Source organism: Belonocnema kinseyi, chromosome 4 (assembly GCF_010883055.1).
Source record: "Belonocnema kinseyi isolate 2016_QV_RU_SX_M_011 chromosome 4, B_treatae_v1, whole genome shotgun sequence".
Lineage (NCBI taxonomy): Eukaryota > Metazoa > Arthropoda > Insecta > Hymenoptera > Cynipidae > Belonocnema > Belonocnema kinseyi.
In genome coordinates this window covers 78814016-78819270 of record NC_046660.1, presented here as the reverse complement: position 1 = coordinate 78819270, position 5255 = coordinate 78814016, and positions in this window count along the sequence as shown.

Here is a 5255-nt window from a genome sequence, read left to right as displayed (position 1 = left end):
GGGGTTCGTCCATCCTTGTAGAGCCCCGCATGCAAGGATAAGGCTGCTTACTCTGAGAGGTCGCCCGGTATCCCAGAGTCACCGTTCTAGACACCTCACCCCAGGTGCCATTCAGCTTTCGGCACGGTTTTCACACCTCCGCTTGGGGGTTAATTCCTTCGGGACCACCCCTGGACAATTATCCAAGACTGCCTATTTATTTTTGTAACCATATTCAGCAGAAACCGTTGGTACAGGGACCCTCTATCCGCAACCCGAGGACGCGTTCGGTGGCTTTGTCATAGGCCCTTCGGTTTTATTATTATAACTCTTTCAGCACTTTCAATAGAACCGTACCCAAAAAACTGACAAATATACTCTCAAGTAAATTTCATAATAACCTATAATTAATTATTTTCACACGAAATTTCTTTACGTGTATGTATATAGTCCACTATACTATTATGTAGGTTTGTCTTCTTTTTCGTGCCCGTCATAATTATTTTGCACAACAGACTACTTTTTATTATACAACCATTTTTCTGGCATTTTTTAATCAATGTCTTCATATATAGACAAAAAAGAGTCGGACTTAATTCATTAAGTTCTTGAACATCACTTTAAAAATAATTAATAATTTTTTTACATTAAAATATACGATATTTATCGAAAACTGGAGTTTGAATTAGTACCGGAAATTGTCGGTACGACAACCGTGCCAATGCATAGTTGGAAGGGTACCCTATTAAAAGTTGAGTAATTCAGATATAACAGTATTTGGACAGTACTAGGTAGTTCAAGCTGCCGCCGGCTGATGGTGCCACCGGTCAGTTACCAATGTTGAACATTCCTCTGTTGGTTAGGTACATCTCTGGCGCACATTCTTTTCTCGGACAATAACGATGGTCCCTGTTTTTCCGACAAAACCAAGCAGCAAATTTTATGCAGATAGCAGACTTGCGATCAGGGATTCCCCAATTTCTAGAACTTTCTAGAAATTTGTTTTTCTAGTAGTTTTGATCAAATTTCATCTATCTAATGATTTTATATGCAACGAAATTTCTAGGAGATTGGAAAATGCAAAGCTCTTGCTTTTGAGGTTTTCTATCTCGTTAAACTTTCTAGAAGATCAATCAACACTGAATGTAACCTCTAACGACTTTTCAGAATAGTTCAATCGGAATGATTAACTTTCGGCTAGAATGGTAAAAATTTAAAATTCAGTGTGTCGAGCCTTCCAGAAATTTGGACTTGATTTCTGACAATTTTCGATACATCGGAGTTTCTAGAGTGCCTGACGTATGACGTGTGATCCCGATACGTCTTCTACTTCAAGATACATCGACCCAGTTATTCATAAAAGCTACTCACAATATTAATATATTTAATACTTTTACGATCATGAATTTTAATTTAAAAAAATATTTCGGATTTCAGTCGTATAAAAAACCACATTAAGGTCTTAACGCTGGAAGAAATGAGATTGCGTGAAATTCGAAAATGCCACCCAAGTCCAACATTAAAAATACAGTCAAAGGACGTCTTTGATTTTCCACCGCTAACAAAAAGCAACAAAACTGAATGAAATTAAAAATCAGCATAACTATTTCTTAATTAACTTAATGAATATAAATAAATCTTCACTTGATGTCAAATTAAATGTTTAGCTTATTCAAGAAAAAATACAAAGCCTAGTTTTACTAGATAAGTCCTTAATCTACAATGTATAAAACATAAAATCACAATGCCTATAAAAGTCTTTAAAGGTCGTGTTGCTCAAAGAAGTGTCTAAAGTAATAACTCCTTCAGTCATATCTACATGATAATTATCATAGTTGGTTCAACTTCCAGTTTAATGCCTCATAGTTGTTTGATCTGGAGGAGTCAATAACCATGTCTTGAGAGCTAGAGAATTTCGAATTGCACTATTTTTATTTCAGCATTAAAGGTGTTGATTGCATCTTGTTAAAACTAAGCTGCCCAATTTTTCAACGGCTCGCAACCCAGTTCTTACAGATCATTCACATTTTTCACGAAGTGGACAAGCAATTTTTTCTTTTTCAATAATTTAAATTTGACTACACTAATGCCGCCTAGTGCCTCTCGAATTATGGGGCACACTTTTTCGCATAGAATATGTCACCAGAAGTCCACTCCAAACCATAAATTTTCACTCTTGCATTTAGCAGGGAATGAGTCCTATTATTAGGGTGGTTAAAAAAGTAGACGGCAGGTTGAGCGCCTTCCTATGTAATGGTTAATGAATAAAAAAGAAATACACAATGGTTAATTCTAAATAATAAAGAATTACATTTCTTCTAGTTCACAATAAATTTGACAAGATTTGACAAGATTTAGGTGCATCAAAGAATTTTCAACTTTGAACTACTGTATTTTATTATACATGCATATTCATTTTACAAGAAGATGATGTATTTTGTTTACCACACGTATATGCATATTACTTCCATTACGAAGTTTTTGATGGGTTTCTTATATCCTTGTGCGTATATAACGATCCCTAAATCGATGAAAACTGAACTCTGTTGCTAAAATCATCTTTCTTATACAACTTTTAACCCTAATACTATCGGCTTGAATCAAATTTTTTAAGTACTACTCAGTGGCTGGTACTGCATATTGCGATCATGTACAATCAGACAGTCGGCTGCAATTTCACCGGAAAAACTGTCTGCAGCTTCAAATAACAAAAAAAAGTCAATTAAGGTTATTTTAACAAATTCATTTTGGTTTCGAGCAATCAATGACACTAAAAGGAAAATATTCTTTGAAATCACTTTTCTCAAAGCATAGGTTCAGATTCTTTACCGTAGTATACTGCTTGAGAGTGTGCATGCCGCTCATATAGCAGTGTAAAATGATTATGTCTGAAATCCAAATTTAAATTACCATATGGATAGCAATATGAATGGAGAAATAACTTGACATTGGTTATATTGCAGTGATCGAAGTGATTAGTATATTTTTCCAGCCTATACTTTTTGCCTGCCTGGAAATCCATTATAATGTAACATGCTTTCTCCAAATAATTTCAATCAGGACGCATACACACAATTCCCATTAGCGAAAAGTCATAAGTATGTGAAAATTTTTTTCAATTATATTCTGTAAATAAATCTTCTGCTTATCCGAAACCATTACATATGGCATCATCTGCTCTACTTTATGAATCGAGATCTTAAATTGCTCTTTGTTTCCTGGCATTTTACGTGCTTAAACAATGTCATTCAAATAACCGCCTAATCTTTTGAGTGAAATGTAATTTTTGATGGTGCTCGTCAGACCGACATTTTTTCAGAGAGCAATCTCAATACCATTGGTCATCTAACATATGGCAAATGACATTGCTTACTAGTGCATGAATTCATAATGAGCCATAAGGTCATGAAATCTCACTCGTGTTCAAATGTTTAGTATTTCTTTCATTTTTGTTACAAGAAAACAAGATTATAAATATATTGAATAAACATTTCAGTTTATAGTTTCCCGAGGTTTGACCTTTAGACCAAGCTGTGTCAAAAAGAGCACGTTCGGAGTATTTGGCGCCTTGCGTGCTGCTTGAGAACTGGTTTGCACTTGACATATTGACGCTCGTATATAGACTCCTTTGCGATTGTAAGCGACACACATTATGATGATTTGACCTTTAGTCGCATTTTTATTACTTTATTTTGGAAATTGATAAAATCAACGTTCTGGTCAATTATGCGAAGCTAAATTGGATGTATTGTCTGTATGGCGATTGGAAGATGAATTACGTGCGATGGCACTTCAACGATCTTATCTTCTGCTGATACAACAGTAAATAATTCATGAATTGTATGCACCTAGATATTATTTATGTGAGCTCCCGTAGTGATATTGCACTTAACTCGTAGCGCATTCACATTGAGGATAGCCACATGTAGTTTAAAAGTATAAGTCTTATTTGCTTCAAGAATACGGGGTGTAAATCCCAAGAGTTGTATAATAGAATCGTCAGGTTGAAAGTTTACTTTGAGATAACATTTTCTCTCTCTGTGCCATGTACTCGTATTTTACTTAATGTTTATTTAAATTCCATCAACTATTAGAGCCTTCTGGACATAACTCTCAACGTCTTCAATCTAATCCAGGACTAAAGACTAAAAATATTCATCTTGAGACTTTGGTCTATGGATTTGAATGGAAAGCAACATAGTTTTTCCACGGTGCTTTATATCTTGACTCTAAAAACAATTTGTTTAATTTTCTTTTATTCTGCTACTTCTTCGACTTTCCAAATCAAATTTTTGTATTTTTTCACTCTATTTAAGTTGCATAATCAACTTTTCATATAGAATCAAAATATTGTAATAAAAAATGTAACTTGTTCGTTATCTGAACGAAACTTCAAACACATTTTTTCTCCCTTGCTTCGTTTTTGATCTTAGTCGTTATGGAAGTGAAACTTCAACCACATTTTTTCAGTACCTTAATTTTTATTGAAGCCAATTAAAAGTAAATCTTGCATCTTTATCAGAGGCTGAATGATAATCAACAGCCTTAGTATAAAATCTAGTAATAAGTTTAAACGCAGCTGAACTGTTAAAAAGAAGGAATTTTGGGAATTAAAAGTGAAATCTGTATAGAAATAATTAACGAAAAATTTCTTATAAAATAGCCCTGAAGCTTTATCTGGTTAAATTATAATTTAGTTTATAAACAATTTTTTTATTGTTTTTAGTTTTTTATTTTAAGTTGCAATAACTTAATGAAAATTTTTCCCGAAAACTGGTACATTAACTTTATCTAGTTAATTTATCATGCAGTTGTAAAAAAACTGATTACATATTGTAGGCTGCAGTTCCACTGACCTGCTATGATACTTGAGCAGATGAAAACATAAAAAATGGTTTCCTGAATTTTTCTTTGAAGCAAAAAACGTTGTAGAAACTCCGCAAGGGTAAATTTCCCAAACTTGAACAAACTAATATCATCCACGAATAATATTTTTCAAAAAATAAAGGATTCTGAAAATTACAGAACACATGCCAATCTATGATACTGATATAATTTTAGATTGTAGCAACTTCAAATACAGACAAAAATAGCCCGCAAAATGTACATAAGAGGCGAATAATAAATCAGGTCACAGGCTGGACAGAAATATTGTTCAAATAACAGGGCATATGTTATGTGAAGTGATTTATTCAAAAATAAAATATATAAAAGGCGAAGGATTTAACGCAAATTCAATAGTCAGACATCAGCATGAGTTTCAACTTGTTCCATTG